Below are 23,573 nucleotides of genomic sequence, written 5' to 3'. Positions count from 1 at the left end.
TTCATAGAACAGTCTTCCCAAAGGGCTGAATTTGTTAATCCACATTTCATACAAAGCTATTTTGTTTTGTTCACTTACATGTTTCAAAGAAAGGACAGGATTGCAAAATATACCCTGTGCCCCAAAGCAGTGATGAAAATGACAGGCTTTTGGGAATGGGGGCAAAATACTGGTATATTGAAACAAAAATACAGAGATGTTCCAAAGAGATGACAGTGAGAACTTTTAAGAGCAAACCGATAGTTTATACCTATTAAGGTATAAATATGACTCAAGACTATCTGAATGGGGATTTGGGAAAGTAATGACAATTAAAAGGAGATACACAGATTTTTGTGTAGAAAAGGAGATCTTGGACAAGAAGATGTGGTCTACGTATACAATGGAATATTACTCAGCCATTAGAAATGACAAATATCCACCATTTGCTTCAATGTAGATGGAACTGGAGGGTATTTTGCTGAGTGAAATAAGTCAATCAGAGAAGGACAAACATTATATGGTCTCATTCATTTGGGGAATATAAAAAATAGTGAAAGGGAATAAAGGGGAAAGGAGAGAAAATGAGTGGGAAATATCAGAAAGGGAGACAGAACATGAGAGACTCCTAACTCTGGGAAACGAACAAGGGGTGGTAGAGAGGGAGGTGGGTGGGGGGTGGGGGTGACTGGGTGACGGGCACTGAGGGGGACACTTGATGGGATGAGCACTAGGTGTTATTCTATATGTTGGCAGATTGAACACCAATAAAAAATAAATTTAAAAAAAAGAAAAAAAAAAAACAAAAGGAGATCTTGGGTTGAGGTGATCTTGCCTTGAAACATTTGTTATCCAAAGGTTTGGAATTTGGCGTGAGAAGGATGTTTTCAAGGAAGGCCTAAAATAGAAAAAGAGGACAAACAGAAGATTATATCTTGGCTCAGTCAAAAAAAATCAGAGTCTTGGGAACAGCTGGAGAGCTGATCCTAAATGCATAGATTGGAAAGCGATTTAAAACAAGACTGTCACCAGGACCCAGCCTGGGAAGAACGGCAATCACAGTCAAGCTTGTGGAAGAGCTACAGAGGCAGAGAAGAGAAGTGGTTTAAGGCCTTACGTGGGTAGTATCAGGCACCTATAGAAACCCACAGATGGGCTAATACTTGAACCCAGAACAGGCATCAGAAGGTAGACAGACTACCCCAAATCCCTTCATTTGCAGGGTAAACGGGAGTAGATATATGGTATATAAAATGCTTTAATTATGTGTCAAGAGAAATGGTATTAACCAGCTCCATGACCCTGTATAACTTGGATGCAGTTTCCTCACTTATAAAATAAAAAGTTTGTGTAATCTCATCCTTAGATCTCAGCTCTCATATTCAAGGAACCTGACACTCTCGCAAAATCCAAGTTTCATTTAACCTGTAGGCCCGTATTTCTCTATGAGGGGACGGGTATTTGACAATATCTGCAGGCACTTGGGTTATCATGACTTGGGGAATTCTACTGGCATAGAGTAGGTCCAGGTCGGGACGCTGCTAAATATTCTGCAATGAAGAGGGTGCCTCCTCCTTCCTCTGGGAAAAAATTACCGAGCCCACAATGTCAATAGTGCTGAGGTTGAGAAATTCTGCTCTAGACCAAAATCCCCTTGCATTCAATTCTTCTTGACTGAACAGTTCGTTCTATAGCTCACCTAAGAAGAAAATATCGGTGCAAGCATTCCATTAGAAAAAATAGTCATGGGCAGCCCCCGTGGCTCAGCGGTTTAGCGCTGCCTTCAGCCCAGGGCCTGATCCTGGAGACCGGGGATCGAGTCCCACATCCGGCTCCCTGCATGCAACCTGCTTCTGTCTCTGCCTCTCTCTCCATGTCTCTCATGAATAAATAAATAGTCTTTTTTAAAAAAGAAAAAATAGTCATAAATTGGGATCAGAGATTTCTAAAGGAAGAAAGCTAACACTCAAAAATATGCACCGAGATAAGAATGCTGTGACCATATTTATCATAGATTAGCAACGGAAAAAGAATTGTGTCCTTAATTCTCTAACGAAGACCTATTCAGCGATGGGAACAGATTTTGGTAGCCAGGAGATATAGATTCCAGTGTGTTTGGTCTGGCCCTGTCACCAACTAGTTGTAATAGGAGCAGGTCACTCAGTCACTGAGAGTTGGTGGTCAATGGTATAGAATTAATATCTGTTTTACCTTCCATGAGAGTTCCTACAGAAATCAAAGAAAGATCTGAAAGTGATTTGAGAAGAGTGTTTCACTATATAAAAAGCGATTTAGGCTTATGTTTGACATTATTTAAAGCATTTCTCAGCTAAGTCTCGCTATATGTGAAATTGAGCTCAATGAAAATTAAAATCCAACCTAGGAAGGCATACTATTAGCTATTATGCAAACTACAGAAAACAAAACAAGTTTGTGCACTAAGAGTGACAGTCTAGTTTAGGAAATGTATCAGCTACCTATTACCATAATAAACAATTATAAAAACCCAAGTGTCATATAGCATTAAGCATTTATTACTCATGTGTCTAGGATCAGCTGGGGTTAACCAGGTGTTTCTGCCTTGGCTTAGCTCACTGGGTAGCTGTCAACTAACCTAGGATGCTTGACTGGGGCCACTGGCTCTGTTCCACGTGCCTTTCACTCTTGTGTAGACTAGCCTTGAGTATGTTCTCTTGATAGAGGACAAGCTTCTGCGTACATCTTGTCTACTATCATTCTATTGCTCCAAGCGACTCATGTAGCAGAGCTCAGTGTCAAAGGGTGGGCACAACATTTCATCTACTGTGCGTGAACACTGCAAAGTTACATGGTAAAAGGATGTGGATCCAAGAAGTAGACAGGATTTGGGCCAATGATGTAATCGACATCAGGAAATAAACATGGTCCCTGGACTATAAGGAGTCACGTCCATACATGATGGAGAGGATTATGCACCCTCCAGATTTTCTGGATTTTGAGTTGGATGAGGTTTCTGATTACAACTCTGAGCTGACTTCCTTGAAGAGGTAAGGAGTTTGTCTCATGTGTAGGAAGAGGCGCATTCACAAGAAGAGGTGTATTCACGAATGTTTTTAGTAGTCAGAGGGGTGGGTGATGGAAAAGACAGCTGTTCATCAAAGTTTTGCTTCCTTTTCTCCCTACACCCGCATGAGAACATAGGACTTACTTTCTTCAGAGGATTATAAGCAGAAGCAATTGTGTCATTTCTAGGATTAGGTAGTTAAGAAGCAGGTATGTATCCCCTGTTTTTCCTTTTTCCAGGAGGCAAAGTACTTCAAGGCCCTAGGAGATGGTGGAGCTACAAGATGGATGGAAACTAAGTCCCTGAGTCTCCATACAGAGGAAGTCACTGCAAACCATCAATAACAGCATGGGACCAGTACATGAGTTTGAAATAATGGTTGTTTAAGCCACTAACATTTTCAGACGTATTTGTCGCATTAGTTAGTATTATCCTGACATTAATTTAATATAGCACTGTTAATCAATTTAAAATTTAAAAAATAATAGAATTGGTCTTAGAAGCTTCGTATAGCTTCTCACCCACACCTGAGAATTTAAATCACTAACACACACTCACCAAGTGAGTATCTCATCCACTTGAATATTTCCGGTGGTAGAAAGTTTACTAACTTCTGAGGCAATCATTTATCATTAAGAAAGTCCTGTTTATAGTAAAGCTTTCCCTGCTTCAAGTTGCATATCCTTATATGTCTACCCACTTATCCATTCTGGAATTATCAAGTTTCAGTTTATTTTCTCTTCTGAAAGGCAGATCTTTTATTATTTCAATTAAATCATGTCTTAAAGAAAATAAACTTTAAGCTATCTCTGGGAAACCCAGCAGCAGTATTTACATATCAAAGTTTCAATGTTCTTTGTGAGAGCCACCAGTGACACTAACTGTATGACAGGTTAACTTTTATTGTGTAGTTGAGAAAACAAAGACATTGAAAAAGTCTAATATACAGAAAGAAAGTCACAGGATAAGTCAGGGCAAAAACAAACCTTTGAGCTTTTCAAGGGTTTCCAACATAGTGGTAGAAAGAGACCACAAAGCCATTTTACAACTATACGGACTTTACTATGTTGGGATTTGATAACTTTTTGAGGTTTTTGTTCCACTAGTCTGACATGAAGAAGGATTTGTATTAACCAAGTCAACTAGAAAAATTTTTATGTAATTTCTAAGAAATTCTGTTTTTTTGAAGTCCTGTAACACCAACATCTTGTATCCATTATTTTTATTTATACTTTTCTCTCTTCCTTGAATATTGGTTCAATTATGCAAAGCTTCCAAGAGGAAAGCTTCATATTGAAAACTTCTGACCCCTTTGTGCATTTTTACTAACCAAATGTTCAAGATTTTTTTTTCCTTGCCCCTAACATGCTAGAACGTGGTAGATGGCGACCTCTACTGGTTCTCTGATAATGTAGGTAAAATCACCAACAAATTTCAGTAGAGTAGCCACATCTTCGTGTGATGCGTAAGGAAAAATTGCTAGCATGAATTGAAAAGCAAATGTTTAAGAAAAATAAGCAGATCTCTGCTGGTTTTAATACAGTTTCAAGTTCTATGTTCAATAATATATTTAGTTTAAGAAATGCATGTTGGGTTTTTACTACCTCCCCATCTGTGTTTTATTTATCTTCTGAGAATAAAAGTAATTATTGGAAAGGGTTAGCAAAATACATATTTCAGATTTAAAAAACGATGCTTGATATATTTTTACTTATATAATTATACTTGATAATATATATTTTACTTAGTACAAAAGGAACACAATCAGGTAAAAAAAATTCAAACACTCCCAAAAAGGCATCAATAAAAAAAGTGAATCTCTTCATCAACACCTCGCCCAGCCCTACTTTCCAGGATTTGGATTAATCTACCATGAAAAAATTTATTTTTAGTGTGTGGATTACTTGGTTTGGGATTTTAGGCTGTTTAGGTGGATGGAATTTAAGTATGCATTGGCTTTTAGAGTGATAGGGTAAGGAGGAAGAAAAAAAAAGACATTCTTTCCATGCCCTTAAAGAACTTAATGCTCAAGAAGATTGCCTGCTGGTCTTGCTAGAGGGAGAACTTAACCAGTTCTTTCTTCTGTAAGTGTCAGACTGCTAATAAGAATTTCCAAGGAAATAGGGAAAAGAAAAAAAAAATGTGCTTGAATATAGATATCCCACATGTAGGTTTTCAAAATTTAGTACAAGGTAGGACTTGATCCTTAGTCTTGTCGTCGCTTTCAGTGGAAAGCGACTCTACCAGCATTAATAAAATTAAGTTACTTTTCATATTTGGCCAAATCTCATATAAAACTATTTTTTTAAATGATAAATTACTTTTATCACATAATATTTAGTAGTCATGCTTAATCAACAAGGTCAACAGAAACTTGTAAATATGCTAAATGACACACTCTACATACATATATTTTCAGTGTGGCAACATTAAAGTAATCCATTTCCTTTCCTGATATAGTTTTGCAAACTGGGGAATAAATAAAGATACAAACAGAAAAACTTTTCTTAAGCTGGTAAGATTTTTTTTGTTGTTATTAAGCTGGTAAGATTAACAAGGGTTACAATTATATTTTATTGATAAGTTGAAAACTGACTCTGACCCTAGGAACACAAAGCTCAAAAGTAGCACTTGGTCAGAAAAGTGTGGTAGAGGGTGCACATAAGTGATACCTTGTGGTCTTCATAGTGGTCTATGGGAGGTGATTTTTTTTTTAATTGCTAAATTGTATTATTAACTCGTAAGAAAAAGTAACTAGTCAAAATTTAAAACATTCTGGTCAAAATGGGCTTGCACATGCCTTTCAAAGCCCTGTTGGTCATAGTCAGGAGGGAACTGCTCGCTGCACATTGGGCACACCTTCCAGTGACTTTCAACATGTTCTTCAAATTTGCTCTGATCATAGTTGGGAGGGAACATTAATTCACAGAGGGGACATATCTTGTGAATGTCAAAGCTGGAATCAAGGCACCAAAAATCGCTGAATAATAAGCATTCTTAATTCTCCTTTTGCAGACTCTTCATTACTAGATATCAACACAAGACAATGTCAAAAAAACAAAACAAAACCCAAAAACGATCTTCAAGGTTTCTTGGAGTTCATGGTTTGATTTAACCTGTGAAAAAGAATGAGTATCAAAGAGCTTTCTTATTCAGGATAAAAAAAAAAAAGGGAGAGAGAGAAGAGTGTTCCTTTCTAGAATGAAGAATGTTCTCTGCATGCAAATTAAAGTTTTCAAATGTCTCAAGATATGGTAATAGTTTTGATTGAAACTGTTCAAAGATGGGTAAAATCCTAGTTATATCAGGTCCTTGGAAATGGGGATTAAAAAATTCTATTCTATTCTAAGGAATTTTATAGTATAGACACAGAATAAAATATCATTCTCCAACAAATGTAAACATTCACTAGAAGATTTAATCATTTGTCCTAAATTCCAAGAGTTTCCTTTCTAGTTAGATGTTATACATTTTTGAACAAGATTTTAATGACGACTTAGGGTAGAGAACCAGCTCATGCTAATGAAGTGAATCAGGCTAGAGGTTTTCAATTGCGGGTTTGCAGACCAGCTTGGGTTTGCCACAATATTTTCACTGGTCCACAATGAAATTAGAACACTAAAATAAACCAGGATGAGTTTTCATGAAACTAAGTGCATTGAAGATCTGTGCTTTAAGCTGTCTGTGTTTGTGCTGCCAATAATACAACTAAAATTAAGAAAAATAAAATAAAAACTAATCTTACCCGGCAAAAGAGAAAAAAATGACAATGCTTTGGTTTCCTCCTTCCACTACATTTGAAATGTTACTTAAAAATACCAAATGTTTCTTTAAAATACCAGAGTGTAGTTATTGCCCTGCCAGTCCGCCAGTTTACATTTTTCAAAAAAATCATCAAACCCTATGTCTCAGGGATGAATCTTCTGAACCACGTTTCCTCAGGTGGTACAGTACTCACAAGATCCCCTATCTAGCAGTAAAAACACTGCCAAAAGAACATGTGACATCATAATTCTAAAAGTTACGGAACTTCTGCATTTCGTAAAAAGGATTTTCTTTCTTTCTTTCTTTCTTTCTTTCTTTCTTTCTTTCTTTCTTTCTTTCTTTCTTTCTTTCTTTCTTTCTGTTTTTGAGAAACACTTGTGAAATCCACATGTATATCAGTGGGATTTATCTTTCAGAATTGGGAAGATATGTTTTGCCAGTCATAAATGAACGGTAATCCCTGTAGACTCAAGTTCAATTCAAAAACACTCTCTCCAGAGCTGCTAAATTTGGCAATCCGCATTCTCTCCTCCATATGCCATCCTTGGGGGATTCTACATACATTGTCCATAATGGTTTCTACTTAGGATGTCTGGAAAAGTAGATATTATGGTCACAGAAGGGCCATTAAAGGGAATTTGAAAACAGATCCATTAAGTTGAAATATTCAATTGTAAGAGTCTTCAGGCTGGATGGACTATGCTAATTGATATTCAAGGACCAACTCCATGCACCCACTCCTTCCATCACAGTCTCTAACTACTCATGCTTGCACAGCTCACCAACCTGGTCTGGTATTATCCCTGGAGAGAGGAATATTAGCAGAACGCAGTGTGCATAAAAAAAAGCACAGTGGGTAAATAATGAATTGTCCCTAAATGTGAACCTCATTTCCATTCCATTCTGTTGTTCAGTGCCTTCACTGTTTCAAATAGCCATCTTTTTTTCATTAATTACATCAGCTCTGCCTTTGTTATGTCTTGTTGGAAAAGAGAAAAGAAAGTTTCCACTCTTTCTCTTGTAGACTGTGGAATGCAGCAGCTGTTGTGTTTTGCAAACATCCAGTCCTATCTTAGAATCTCTGGTCAGTTTTTGAATGGATTTAAAAATGCTTTTCTGTATCTCTGTGTTTGCTTTCCCTGAATTTGTGATTTTGTGCCTCTTCTTTCTCTCTGCTCATCGTTCGTGGCTTTTCTCTCTTTTCCTCCACCTGGCTCTCATTTTCAAGCCTTCTAAGAGTTCTCAAGAGCAACAAATGTATCCCAAAGGTTTCCCAGCTTGGCCCTGTCTCAGCAATACAATTTTGAGATTTTTTTTTTCTGTTTCTTTACTTTCTCAAATGATTTTCAGGACGCAGTCTCTCTTCTGCGATGCAAACTAGCTCCTCTCTATCCAACAACTTCTCTGTGGTCCTTATCATGGGGCGTTTGGTTAAGGATGCACTTGCAGGCTATTTAGTGCGGCTGCCTTCCCTGACCAGGAATAACACAGGCAGAAATGATTCCCCGACTCAGGACACTACTTCATGAGTCTGAAAAGTTCTTCCCCACTCAGTCTCATCTGATCCCACGAGGAGCCTGCACAGCAAACAGGACAGATGTTACTCTTCACAGGTGATAGATGAGGAGAAATGTGGCCGTAAGGAGTTACAGAACTAGACCAGCAAGCTCGAATCAGGGGAAGAACAGAACAAAAAGTCTGGTCTTTTGTCTTCAGTGTTTTCTCCCATGTTTTTCATGGGTTTCTTTCTTTATCTGTACAATGGAAAAGATGCTAACTTTGTGGTGTTTTGAAGGGAAAAAAAATTTAAAAAGAATTTGGGTAAAACACTTAGGCTCCTAGTAAGTGCTCAACAAATGTTTATTGTTACACTTTACTTGTCATATAACAGATAAATGAGCTAACACGCACATGCATCAGGCTGTGCTGGTCTACAAAGAACTCATTTTTTTTTTTTTTAAGATTTTAAGTAATCACTATACCCAAACAAGGGGCTCAAACTCACAACTCTGAGATCAGGAGTCACATGTTCCACCTACTGAGCCAGCCAGGCACCCCCAAGCAGAGCTTTTGAGTAGCCATTAACTAAAATACAATGATTGGAAATTTATGTTTGGTTCCAGCTCTTCAGCAGTAACAACTCTGCTCCCCCTGCATCCACAAGGAAAACTACACACATAGGTTGATTCGTCCATACAGTGAAATCAGTTAATCTAAACGTAATATGGTGCGCATGTGAATAACAGATTCTAGACTCATATCCTGCCTCACATTCTACAAGCCGTTTGATTACGGTTTGGACAAACTATTTCCTCTCTCTGTGCTCAGTTTTTCCTATCTATAGAATGTGGATATTGACCCCTGTCAAATAGGCCTGTTGAAGGCCTATTTATATATATAATTAATATAATTGGGATGTTTAATTGGAATTTTTGGCCAAGGCACCATGATAGATGTCAGGTATAACAGATGCTCAAAATGCAAAATTACAAAGGAAACACTCAAGTCCATATAGATTAGGAGTCCTTTACCCACTTCATTGAGAGTGCATATAGATGCAAAAGGACCAGACAAGCTGAGATTTAGGACAGATTTGTCGGGAGACATTTTTTTTTTTTTTTTTTTTTTTAAGGTGAGAGCTGCACTCTCACCTGCCAGGTGGGGAGGGGTATGTGATGCTGCGTCCCAGTGCTAGGTCAGGTGAGAGAGGTTTCAGCAGAACCACTAAGAGAACATGATAGGTGTTTCCGCGCCCCATGGACTGTGGGCTACCTCATGCCTGAGGAAGTGAAAACATCTGATGACAACAGAGCAAACAGAGGCCCCTAGGAAGTAATTGCACCTGCCTCGTTCTATAGCAAGTGAAAGGTGTTATTGAGCCCACAGTGAAATGTGGACACTATGAATGTGATGCCAACCCAGGGTTTTTATGTTTTTTTTTTAAGGGATTTCCCTCAGAAACATGGTCTACACCAAGGAGAGGAGGTGGTAGGCACACCTATGACTATTCCAGCTGAGACAGCAACTGAGAGAGGACAATGGAGTCCAGCCAAAGCTGAGGCCCAGCCCATGACAACGGAGTTGTACTTAGAGGGTTCCAGGAGGAGTCCCCCAGAAATCAAAAGATTCTTGTATAAGAAGTTGACATCAACTCCCACCCCAACAGCCCCCTGAGGACATGCAATCATCTTAACAAACACGCCTTTTGGGGAAAATTTTTCTCTGCTCCCTCTCTTGCCTTGGCTCAGCCTTCTTGTCCTGCGAGCAGCCAACCAAAAAGCAGTCTGAGGCCCATGAGGACATGAAAACAGGAGTGTTTCACTTCAAATCAAGTTCTAACTTTTGATCGTAACACAATAATGGATGTTTTGAATTGTAAATCAGATCATGTTTGTGATTTGAAGTGACTATAGGACTGTTACCTAAATATAACTTGTGAAGTCATAGGCTGGCCCAGGACGTCATCCAAAGAGGGAAAGGAATAGCCCCACTGAGCAGGATTAAAAGGATGGAGAGAGACAAAAATAAGATTATTTTGTAATTACATCCATGGCCTCTGACTAAAATCAGTTAGGTAAAGAATTTTGAATATAATATGTTCCTCAAGTGATTAGTATTCTTTTTGCTTTGCAGACCTATTTTCTTATCTGAAATAGAAATTTTGAATGCATAAAAATATTAAGAAAATTTAAAATATTTAAAATCTTCCACCCAATAGAATAATAAGCCATCAAGTTTCTGCTTGATTACTTCCCGGAAGAAGGAACTCAGTAGCTCATTAAACTGCCTACTGGAAACCTACAGATGTTAGAAATTTCATTCTTATTCCAGAACAAAATGCATATTCATATGATTTCTATCCATGTGTTCATGTTTTATTTGCTAGAGGAATATAGATCACGTTTAGCTGAAATTCTGTGGGATTTCTTCTCTCATCTACAGAATACTAGAAAATAGTTATGTTTTCCTTTATTCTTTGTTTTCAATCTAAATGTTACCATTTCCTCCAACTATTTTTTCATATAACATAGCATACTGATCATTTTGATCATCCTCCCCTGCAGGTTTTCTGGTTTGTTGATGTCTCTCCTCCCGAACTGAACATGAGGCCCAGATGTAACATGAGAGCCGAGCTAATTTGGCAGCCACATGACACGCATAGTAGGTCTGTGGTCAACTCCAACCCATCAAGTTATTTTCACAGGAAATTCCTCCACAAGTCAGGTCTTCCTCATCCTGTATGTATACAGTTGGTTATTAAAAAGTGAAGAAAAAAAAGTACCTTTGTTATACTTCATTTTGTCAGTTTTACCATAGTGTTTCAGGCTTTCACAAATATTTAGAATCCTTCTCATTCAGATAGATTTTTTTAGAAATTATTTTTTTCTCTGTCCCAGCTCTGGCTATTTGACATTTTGTAAGCGTTCTTTCAAATCTCCACATAAGCCACTGATAAAGATTTGAAGAGGACAATTAGGGATCCCTGGGTGGCGCAGCGGTTTGGCGCCTGCCTTTGGCCCAGGGCGCGATCCTGGAGACCCGGGATCGAATCCCACATCGGGCTCCCGGTGCATGGAGCCTGCTTCTCCCTCTGCCTGTGTCTCTGCGCCCCTCTCTCTCTGTGACTATCATAAATAAATAAAAATTAAAAAAAAAAAAAAAAGAAAAAAATGAAGAGGACAATTATTTTTCAGTATATATCCTTGGATATGCAGATCCTTGTGCACACTGAGTTTCACCGAATTACTGGAATTAGGGTGATACAAGCATCTTCATTTTTATTCAGTATCGATAAATTGCACATTCTTCTGAGAAGTTAAATACAAACAATTTGGTTACAGTTAGATTTCCTTATATGAAGGTGTTGCTGATTGGGAAATCACTATTTACACTGAGTATGTGTGAAACCAGCCACAGAATGCATATGGCAAGGACACCCAGTGCCTAGGGCTGAGCAAGCAACTGCAAGGTCCAGATTCTCATGGTGTCTCATCATATTGGCTTGTAGCATGATTTGGGTTCTGGTCTAACCTTGTTTTTGCATACACTCTAAGCCTAGTTTTCTGGTGCTTTTATGAGCTAAACTTTTTCTTTCAACAAACTCCATTTCTGCTTAAGTGTAGAAGGCCAGAATTATTTTCTGTTGCATACAGCGAAGAGAATATATTTTCCAACTGCTACCTAAATGATAGTTTCCATTTCTTCCTCCAACAGTTTCAGAGCTAGATTTCTCACTTTTGTTAATATGCATATTCATAGAAGTTTAGGCTCTCCTGCAGACTGAGCAACTGCTATCCGAAATGAGATTCACTTTGTTCCTTTTTCTTTGAATGTCCATGCTGCTTCTTCATCTAGGAAATTCATCAGTTCTGAAGAATGTGCTTTCACAGCCTTTCCATGCTCTATATTTTTTTCTTTTCTGTTTTACTCTGTGCTATCATTTAGGTTGTTTCCGTGTTTATTTCTCACACAGGCAAAACAAAAACAAAAACCCAAAACCAAAATAAACCCCAGAAATAAATATATCAGCAGCAGTCCTAAAATTAGCAAATGATCAATACTTGAAGGAGAGAGCTGCATATGGATCAAAAATACACTAGTTTTTTTTTTTTTTTTTTTTCCTGTTGGAAGTTAACATTATCAGCACCATGTATACATGAGAAGTCAAAAAAATAAAATAGTAAGAATGCATGTCATGTCGTCCTGCTGGCATTAAGCTCCAATCTGATTCCTGTAGTTTGCTTTGCATATTTATACACTAATCCATTGATTGCATATCTTATAATTTTTCTCAAAGCACAATTTTATTTCTTTTACTTACTAGCTCTCAGGGAAAGGAATTCCATTTTTGGTACACAGCTGCATTTTAGTAGGCATATTTTACATAGACTTTAAGAAATGGTTGAATTAGGAGTCTCTAAAAGTTCTGGTCAACAATTCCAATATGTGTATGTGGGGTCCAAACCACCAACCAACAAGCCATTCTCCAACACCAGCACGGTGTTTTAAAACTCAATTCTGACCCTATCCATCTGAAATAGTATCAGATCCCACAGGTAAAGGCTCTCACATGTTGACCTGCCCCAGTTAGATGCCAGCTGCAAGCCTAGGTTGTCACCTGTGCTTCTGACCCACTAGCTATAAATTAGAGGTTCCAACAACCCCCTCCTTAGGCTGGATTAATTTGCTTAAGCTGAGTCACAGAACTCAGAGGAACATTTTACTTATTACATTACCAGTTTATTATAAAAATACTTAATTCAGGAACAGCTAGATGAAAGAGATGCATAGGGCATGGAATGGGTGAAGGGTGTGGAGCTTCCATGCTCAATGCAGGTGCCACTCTTCCAAATTTCCACGTGTTCACCAACGCCCAAGCCCTCCAAACCTACTCCTGGGTTTTTATGGAGGCTTCTTTACATAGGCATGGTTGATTAAATCACTGGCCATTGATGACTGATCCAAACTCCAGTCCCTTTCTCCTCTCAGAAGGTCAGGGGGTAGGACCAAAAGTTTTAATCTTCTAACCTCTTGGCTGGTTACCCTGGCAACTAGTCACCAGCCCACCGCCTTAAGCTTATCTGCTTTCCATAAATTACATCATTAACATAAACTCAGGTGAGGCTGAAAGCGGTTTGTTAGCAAATACCAAGACACCATTATCACTCATCACTTGGGAAATTCCAAAGGTTTAGAAGCTCTGTGTTAGAAACAGGGATGAAGACCAAATATATATTTAATCACAATATCACACTCTCATTGGTTTCTAATAACTTACACTCGAAAAGACCATATTTCATTAAGCTACCAAATAAAAAAGAAAAGTACCTCCGAGTAGAACTCCTGGTCTCTGCAACCTGGGAAGGCTTCTTGGAAAAGTGTGAAATCAAAATCTCTGAAGGTAAGCCTCTGGCATCTGCAGTTTTTTAATAAGCTCCCAAATCCTTTCAGCACACAGTCTCGTTGAGCATTAGTGGCCTAGTAGAAGGTTGATAACACTGTAGTGGACCTACTAGTGTGACTGGCCTGGGTCCCTTCTCTCTCCTGGTGCAGCTATCTTGATTTTCTTCCAGGAAGACACCCTGCTCCACTTCCAGCCAATAGCTCAAAGGAGGCTGGCCCCAGGCTGCCTGCTCCAAGGAGGAAAGCAGTAACTTTGGCCTGGCCAATCCATGCTGATTGGTTCAGGGATCTGATCCAAGCTAGTCCAGTAAGGCTCAATTGTTCCCTTTTGTCAGAACTGTTGGGGAAGAGAAGCATTCTTCCCCCGGGGGTTCTACTAGGGTCCTGCACTAGCGTTGACTAGCATGGGCTAGTGACTGAGAATCACTAGTCAGTCTGTGGGGCTGGGGCACTGAGAGGACTCTGACTGAGAATATGGTCAATTTAGAGCAAAACAAAAATAAGAATAGGTAAAAAGGAGAGCAGGAGAGGAAGGGAGGGATTGAGAGCCTAATATTATTATTTGAGTCCCAGAATCCAACTGTGCCTAATTAGATTAACCCCGGGACTTGTCAGAACCATAATGTATTTTAGTCTGCTCAGCCTGCCATCACAAATACTGTACACTGGGTGGGGGGTGGGGAGGGAGGGGACTTAAGCAATAGGAATTTATTTCTCCTGCTAATGGTGACTGGAAGTCCAAGATCCAGATTCCAGTGAGGCCAGTTTCATCCTGAGGTCTCTTCTCTTGGCTTGCACACAGCTGTCATCCTGCTCACAGAACCTCCGTTTTGTGCGTCCCCAGGAAGAGAAAGATGGGTGTGAGGCAGGGGATCAGGTTGTTATTATAAGACACTGATCCAATTGTGTCAGGGCCCCACCTTTATGAGCTTATTGAACCTTCATTATCTCCTTATATGCCCTATCTCCACATATAGTTCCATTGGAGGTTAGGGTTTAACATATGAATGACACAGTCCATAGCATGACTCAAGAAATTCTCCCTTTTTCCCCCAGAGGCAATGGGTAGGGTTTTCAGTCACTTAATAGAACAGAATTCCAAATGCTACAGTCCTTGCTGTTGACTTCAGCACCCAGCCCTATCTAGTTCTATCCTTCGGTGTTGGTCTGACTTAAAAGCAGACCAGTGCAGTGGGCAACAATGCCTTTAGGACAGAAAAGGCCATCTAGTGTGATGGTTCAAAAGAAGGCCTCTGGAGTCCGACTGCATGGGTTCCAATTCCAGTGCTGTCGTTTTGTAAACTTCCTCTGCCTAAATGTACTCATCTGTAAATGGCATGGACAAAAGTCCCCACTCCTAGAGTTATTATGAAGATGCGATATATGGATATTCATAGAATACTTAGAAGAGTGGCTGCTACATTTGCTAAATACACGCATAGACCTGCATTAAATCTCTGCTTGTGCACTTAACCAGTGGGTGACTGCACATTATCCAACTTCTCGGAGCTTCCTTCTTCTAAGGAGGAAAAAGATGAACTGCCTTCTTTGGGTAATAGCACAAAATACACTTACTAGCACAGGTCCTGACACAGTAAACACTTAACAGATGTGTGAACAAATGGATAAATTGCAATTAGAGAAAGAAGTTTCCCTTTTTAGTCTTGAAATTTTCACTTTGAACTTGAGCATATTTAATTTTGAGCCACTTCATAGATCTATTAGATTCATCTATTTTTCTCTCTTTACTTAAGAAAGCATCAGTTACCTAATGCTCAAACATAATTACACAGAAATGACAGTTGGGCCCAAATGAATCAGAATCATTTAGATGAGCATTTGATAATGGTGCTCTCCACAATTCCTACAAAAGCTGGCACTGAGAAAACACTGGTGTAAAGCGAAGTCTAATGGGAGCTATGTAATTAGCAACTATTTAGTTGGATTACTTTTCTAAGAAACTTTCTGTAATGAAGCAAACCATTAGACTATTAAAATTATACTCTCTATACTGAAAATAAAGACCAGAAAAGCAGAATGGATTGCTTCTTTCTGACTTGTTTTGTAAAGCTTATTCAAAGTCAGGGTTCTATCTGACTTTAAATGAGACTTATAGTGGAATTCCACTTCAAAGATTCTCTTGAACTGCTGACTTGAGTTAGGAAAAAAGAAAAAGATGTTAATTGTGTGATTTTCCAGGCAGATTCACATCATAAATTAAATTTTCTCTATTTTGTCAGAGTTGGTCTCAGAAGCAGACCTCTTTGTCTTACCAGGGAAATGGAGTCTTGTCCCAAATAGACTATGAAGGTTATTAGAGATTTTGTTTCTAATTTACACCTTAAAATTTTTCTATTTTAAAACTATTCCTATAAAAAGTGAAATAGTAAAGATATGTTTAAAGAAGTGAAATAGTCTTTCATCCTACACATACATCCCCCTCGAGTCTTATCTGCCTGAGGTAGCCAATGTCATCAATGTATTTCCTTTTTTATGAAAGTTGAATCATATTGTACATATCACTCTACACTTTTTTTGTTTGTTATTGGTATGTGATGGACCTCTCTCCTCCAGGACAGTACAGGCATAATATTCAGGCAAGTGTACACCAGAATGTATTCACCAGACCATTTGTTTTCAGATTTTATTTTTTTGTCACCACAAAGAATGTGTCAAAAAATATGTACATGTTCTTATGTTGACAAAACATGAGATTTCTCTAATGTGCAGTTATTTCAGAGTAATTTCAAGGTGCTTACAAACATAGTAAGAAAATAATAATCTTTGTTGACAGAAAACATTGATAATGAAGATAAAAGAATGTAAAGAATAAATTTAAATAATTTAGGGCACAAATGATCCCATTAACTTTTGTGATGTAGTACGTGTAATATCAACTTTTCTAAATCATTCCTAGATCTCCGAAGAAAGCCATGAAGTTTCCATACTCATATGAAGGCCTTGGGTATTGTCAAAATGTGGTTACAGCAAAGGTTCCAATGCCCACCACCTACAGATTTTTATTTAGTGGGTTTCGAGTGGGGCCTCAAGTAGCTTTACTTTTGTATGTATGTATGTATGTATGTATGTATGTATGTATGTATTTATTTATTTAAAGATTTTATTTATTTATTCATGAGAGAGACAGAGAGAGGCGGAGACACAGGCAGAGGGAGAAGCCTTGCCTTGATCCGAGGACTTGATCCGAGGACCCCGGGATCATGACCTGAGCTGAAGGCAGACACTCAACGACTGAGCCACCAAGGTATCCCAGGGTAGCTTTACTTTTCAACAACAACAAAAAAAATCCCCAAGTGGAATTCCTAGGTGAAAATACAGGGTTTTGCAAGCTTTGGACTAGACCAGGGGTAAGCCAAGTTCAGCTGTCCACCTGTTTTTTATAGCCTGTGAGCTAAGAATGGTTTTCACATTTTTAAATGGTTGAAAAAAAAATCAAAGGAAGTATATTATTGCATGATATTAAAAAATTCTCCACAATTCAAATTTCGGTGTCTATAAAAAAGAAGTGTTATTGGAATATAGCCACACCCATTCATTCCGTATCATCTACGGCTGTTTTTGTGCTGCAACAGCCCAATAGCGTAGTTGTCACAAAACATATGGCAATAAAGCCAAAATATTTACAATCTGTCCCCTTACAGAAAAAGTTGTGCCAACTCCTACTAGACTAGATGATCTCTAAGGTCCCTGCCATATCTGAATGTATTCTATTCTCTGTAGTTATTTAGCTCCTTTAATATGCAAATAACATGGAGCTGGTGGGAACATGTAGAGGCACAAGGTGTAGGTGAAGCCCACACACCAGGATGAGTTTCTTTTTATCAGTCACTTAGAAATCAGGAGGTTATATGACCAACATAAAATAAATTATGGATCAGCACAATCAGAAAACAAAAACCAACTACACTAGCTAACACTCTTGTGGCACATTACATGTATCAGGCCCTGTTTTCAGTGTTTCCCATTCATCGACTCACGGAATCGTCACAAGTCAATAGGCAGGACCTACCTGTATTTTCCTTTTACAGTCGAGGAGACTGAGGCATAAGGAGTTAAGTAACTTGACTGAGGACACATAATTAGAAGTAGCAGAGAGGGGATTTGAACTGATGCAGTCTTGCTGTAAAATCTGGGCTTCAAAACACTAAGCCATTACTGCAAGAGATAAGGTGAAAGATATTTAAAGGTAAAAATCACTGTGTTTGGACTCTGTTCTTAATTCCACTTCGAAAGTCAGAGGAGTGGAAACTATCCTCAGATGAATTTTCTGCCTTCTCGGGGTCATGAGGTCTAATATCCATGGGGTCAATTAGAAACATCACTGAAAGGAGAATACTGTCTTCTCAAACTCAAGTTCTTTTTTTCTACTTTGAATAACACCGTGGAAACAGAACCTTTTTCTCATAGGAAAACATGGTAAGCTGTGATGGTATCTGATGGTTGCAGGGTAAAGAAACTATCATGTGTGGTGGGGACTGTGTTCAGCGGGAGAGGGCGTGCCCCCTTGAAAAATGGGCCTGCTCCTCATCTCTAGCTTATTACTGACATGTAGAAATGAGTGCAATTCACATTTTTATAGTGTAATTTCCCAATATTTAAAAGTTCAACAATTAACTCAAATACTAAAAACAAATAAACAAATAAAACTTGTCATCTGGGTCAAACAAACTAAGACTTCAAATCACAAGGGTGTGACCCATACTCAAGCAATTTTTTCTCAAGGCTAAATCATCTTAATTCCAAACTTTTCCAAGTGGATCTCTAGGTCCAGACCTTTAATGAGAATCATGGCTGCACCCTTGAACTGGTGTCAAGCTCTGCAGTCATCTGTAGTTGAAGCCAGTTACAAAGTTAACCTTTAGATGTTGAATTCCTACCTAGCAGATAGTTACACTATGTTTAAGCCTAATGCCCTCCTCATGCGCCTTATAAGAAATGTCTGCTTTATATTATAGTAGGCAATCTCTACCCAGACCAGCACCATTGATAAGTGTTCTTTCTTAATGGAAAAGCATATTTTCATAGCTTTTCCAGGAATATCTTGATTCCTTTAATGGAACCATAATCCGTTCCCTTATTTAATCTTCAATCACACAATGCTTATTTCACTGAATATAATGGCTTATGCACATTCACTAATAGCCCCTAAATAAAAAGCCCTTTTTAAATTTGAAAGTGGTTCAGAGTACACAATGAGGAAAAGAACAAAACAGGAAAATTCCAGTTGTTTAGTTGAAATGAAAAAAAAAATTATGTTCAGAGTACTGAGACTTGAATGCGAAATCATTGTAATAAAGTAATTAAAAAACATTCGTCATTCTGACAATCTGAAATAGTATTTAAACTGTTCAGATATTTTACAAAAAATCTACCTAAAGAACTTTTAGATCCCATAGGAAACTTTTTATAAAACAATATTTTAAAATATTTTCCATGAGGATCTATTCAGAAAATAGCGCCTTAAATGGAATTTCAAAATCAATCAAAATTTATTGCTCAAATTGGACTTTTATGTGTTCTGGTTGAAGTTCATGGACTCTGCACAAAGTAAGCATTATTTTGAATATTTTCAGTTAGTTTAATATATAGTGTCATAAATAAAGGACAAGTTGTCTTCAGAGGCCTGCTTAGGAGTTTGGAGTGTGAAAAACGGCATTTTGGCACTCGAAAACAATGCTCAAACGAAATTAAATACTTATATATATAAGGACAAACAGACACTGAATTCTTAAATGTGGAGCTTTATAAGACATCAATTGACACAAAATCACAAAACACTAAATATAATGTGGTATCCTGGATTATATCATACAACAGAAAAAAGGATACTAGTGGAAAACTATTGGAAGTAGGAATAAAGCCTGGAGTTAATAGTAATGTACTGATGTTGGCTTCTTAGCTTTGACAAATGCACTGTGGGACTTTACGATGTTAACACTAGAGGAAACTGGGTGATACGGCATACGGGAATTCTATTTTTGGAACTTTTTTGTAAATCTAAGATTATTCCAAAATAAAAAGGTCATATTAAAAAAAAATCACAGGATAGGTAAGAATATTAATCTGTGCCTTTACAGCATCCAACAGAATAGGGTAGGCTGGCAAAATTCACATGCGGTTAAATGACATTTGTGTCTGTATGTGTGGGTGGCGGTGTGTGTACGTGAAGTGGACAGGAAGGAGATGTGTGAAAACAGTTAACAAGCTTCAATCTTTTCCTTTGAGCCCTGCTGCTCAAAGTTTAAAAGAATATAAATGAAGGTGGAAAGTGAGTTCCTAAACATTTTATTCATAAAGTAAATATCTTAATAAAACATATTAGTAAATAATAACAAATATATTTAAACTTTATATTTGTCACCGTATTAAAAAAGATAGGTCATCATAACTGGACAACTTTCAACTTTTGTTTTTTTGCACACTTTTGATTTTTTAAAACAGTTTTGTGTCTTTTTGTGGTATCTTCAAATATATACCAAGGAATATGATTATACTTTGTTTTCAAATTCTACAAAGCACAACTTTATACTCATTTATGTCCCTTCACCAAAGAGACTACACTGTGATAGGTTTCTGTTTTGCTATACAGAACAGAGCATTAATTAGGTGGATTAAACAAATGTCAACATGTTAAATTGAATACATCTGCTTTCAGGCAGGATAGAACAGGTCATGACAAGCCAACACATTCACTGCAAAACCAAAAAAAGAAAGGATAAAAACTATAAAACACATATTTTAAATGATATCAGAGAGTAAGGAAATAGGATAAAGAAAAATTCCAGAGAAAGGAGAACCACTTTCTGAAATAAGCTGGCAATTGTTGGCCATCATTTTGCTTACAGTTTGAGAATTCATCTTGGCTGAGGCAGGGAGCTTCCGCTGGGGAAAAGAGACCCCAGCAAATCTTTCAGATTTCTTCTGGGCTAAAGGACTCAAAAGGAAATGTGAAGGGAAAAAAAAAAAAAAGGAAATGTGAAGGGTCTCGGTGATCGATGATAATAGTGGAACATGTGGGTAAAATGCAAGTAGTCTGAACCTGTGCCAAGTGACGTCTTGGTACAGTGGAGTCTCAAGCATAATGATTAGGACACACTGATCCAACTGACACAGGTGCTATTACAGAAACAAAGGGTGGGGGAGATTCAAGGCAACCAATTATTTGCTCCTACCTCACCACCTCATACGATTGCAGCAGCCGACTGTGTCCCTCTTCCACTTCTGTATAAGCACCTGTCCTGTGTCTAAGATTCCAGCAAATGGAAACCATCACAGGAGCAATCTCGGTTTCCGCGGTGATGGTACTGTGTGAGTGAAGAGGGCCAGGCTCTGTCCTAGAGACCAAAGGAATCTCAGATGGAGGAAGCCCAGGATGAGCCCATCTACAGACTGGCCACTGGGCGCTCTGAAGAAGTCCCATGCTCCATGCAGTAAATGTATTCCAGTTGTCAGTATGACTCCACCCCAGATGACATTAAGAACTGATTCATGCTTGGGGCCTTCAATCTGGATTAAGTAGGTGTAACATTTTTGTCTCTCTCAGTAAGGATGAATTCAGAATATCTGCCTTGAAGGAGCCAGAATCTTTAATTTATATACACAGTTGAATTAAAGAATAATAGTAGCAGCTCTGTGCTGAAAACTGTGAATGTGATAGAAGAGCTGAGCAGCAGCGAGTGACTCAAAAGTGGAAATCATTTCTTGATGGATTCGGTCACTGTTTTTTTTTTTTTTTTTTTTTAAACTTGTTTTTAAACGCCACTATTCTTGGCTTTATCCCAACATGCACTGTTCTAAGAAGCCATGAAGGGAATGTGAAATTCTAGCTTCTTGGTGTACCTCATTTGTCACCCTAAAAGAACAACTTAAACCTAGATCGGCAGAAGCATGAGTTCCTGGGCCTGTTAACTACAGTGAAATTGAAGAATTAAAACTCTATGTCATGACCTCAGAAAATCTTTCATTCCCTTTAGTTCATCCTCATCTCGATGTATAATCAGCCATATTTCACAGCCTGGGGTTTATTTATTGAAACAAAGCAGGTATGTGGCCCATGACGTAATCTCTGAACCACTTCAGCTTGGCCTATTTGTCAGTCGAGGCGTGAGCTCCATTGAGAATGGCTTCTGCTCACTCAGGTCTCTCTCACATGCTCAGTGGTTAAACAGATTTATCTAAAGTTCTTGACATCACAATAAAAGAGGCCACCTTTCTATGAACTGCAAAGTGCAAATAAGTCTCAGAAAACCAAGTAAGATCTTGAGGAACATTGTCAATACATGGGAAGATAGTACAGCATATATTTTTATTTTATTTTGCTGATTTATATACTGAGTTCTCATAATGAAAAAAAAAAGGTAGGTTCTAAAAAAATTGTTAAAGTAGCATCATATTGTTTTGTTTAACGGAGGGCTCAATTCAAATTTTGATTATAAACAATTGAAAGGAAACTGGGGCCACTTTATAAGTTAATTTGCCACAAAGTTTTCCTGGGTACAAGGGAGCATTTAATTTATACACTTTAATTCTTATAAAAGATTCTAGTAGAGGAAAATAAACCACCAAACATCAATAAATATTATTTTAGCAAATACATTTTTTAGATGTACTATTACCTCACATATATAAAACAGACAGATGGTATACAGGAATGTCATGTATTTAAACATAAATCTATTTAGAAATATTATCTAGATCTGTCAGTTTTTATAGCATCTTTCTCACATAGGTCAAACTAGAAAGTCTGTAATAAAGAGTAGTTGCCATATATTACAAATTAACATTAGTTGCAGATAATTTATAATTTTAGCAAGTCAGTCTTTCACACAAGTTTATGTTCCTCTGTTCCTTTTATAACATCCTATTTATCTCTTTCATTTTATTTGTTAAATTGTAATAATTGATTCGGGGCGCCTGGGTGGCTCAGTCAGTTAAACTTCTGCCTTCAGCTCAGGTTATGATCCTGGGGTCTTGGGATGGAGCCCCACAAAGGGCTCACTGCTTGGTGGGGAGCCTGCTTCTCCCTCTCCCTCTGCTCCTCCCCTGCCTGTGCTCTCTCTCTCTCCCTCTCTGTCAAATAAATAAATAAAATCTTTAAAAAATATATATATATATAATTGATTAACTGTGCAATTTTTGTTATATATATAATTGATTAACTGTGCAATTTTTGTTAGCTTTTCCTATTATATTCTGAATTCCATAAGGTCTGGAACTATGTTTTCTTGTTCACTACACTTTGCTTAATATTTAGCACAGTGGCTAAAACATAGGTGTACTCAATAAAGATATGCTTAATGAATCAAGGACTGAAAGATCTACATCAGGGGTAGGCAAACTATGGCTCAAATCCAGCCTGTTGCCTGCTTTTTACAGCCATCAAGTTAAGAATGTTGATTTTTTTTCTTCTATCTTTAAGTGGATATATTTTTCAAATGGTAATTTAAGTACCTAAATAGCAACCTCAGTTTTGTTTGTTGGCCCATAAATTCTAAAATATTACTACTTAGCCCTTTATGAAAAAAGTTTCCTGACCCTGATTTAGTCCCCCTTTTCCAAAAGAACTATGGCAATGACGAAGTATTACATATCTGTGCCCTCTAATAGGATAACCACAAACCACATATGGCTATTGACCACATGAAATTTGTCTAGTGACTGAGAAATGGAACTTTTATTTCATTTTAACTAATGTAAATAAGCCCATATGGCTAGTAGCTAGTGCATTATAGCAGCAGATCTAGATATACAAAAGAATAGACATCATGTAAACACAGTAATCACTTACTTGGAGATCAAACATATCTTTGGAAAAAATGAAACATATTTGAAGTTAGTTTGGACTTTCTGGTAAAAAATTGAA

The 23,573-nt window shown here is 37.8% G+C and overlaps 2 long non-coding RNA genes across 2 annotated transcripts; both read right to left on the bottom strand.

The window, feature by feature from the left end:
- Positions 1 to 786: 786 nt before the first annotated feature.
- On the bottom strand, positions 787 to 22,694 carry LOC119869383. The gene is made up of 3 exons (XR_005370418.1): positions 20,555 to 22,694; positions 17,721 to 17,866; positions 787 to 877 (listed from the first exon to the last, which is right to left on the bottom strand). It is a non-coding gene; the product is annotated as an uncharacterized LOC119869383 (long non-coding RNA).
- LOC111099025 lies at positions 5,721 to 8,640 on the bottom strand. The gene is made up of 2 exons (XR_005370417.1): positions 6,768 to 8,640; positions 5,721 to 6,138 (listed from the first exon to the last, which is right to left on the bottom strand). It is a non-coding gene; the product is annotated as an uncharacterized LOC111099025 (long non-coding RNA).
- Positions 22,695 to 23,573: the final 879 nt, after the last annotated feature.

The sequence above is a fragment of the Canis lupus genome, chromosome 15, assembly GCF_011100685.1.
Source record: "Canis lupus familiaris isolate Mischka breed German Shepherd chromosome 15, alternate assembly UU_Cfam_GSD_1.0, whole genome shotgun sequence".
Classification (NCBI taxonomy): domain Eukaryota; kingdom Metazoa; phylum Chordata; class Mammalia; order Carnivora; family Canidae; genus Canis; species Canis lupus.
This window is presented reverse-complemented; position numbering and strand designations above follow the sequence as displayed.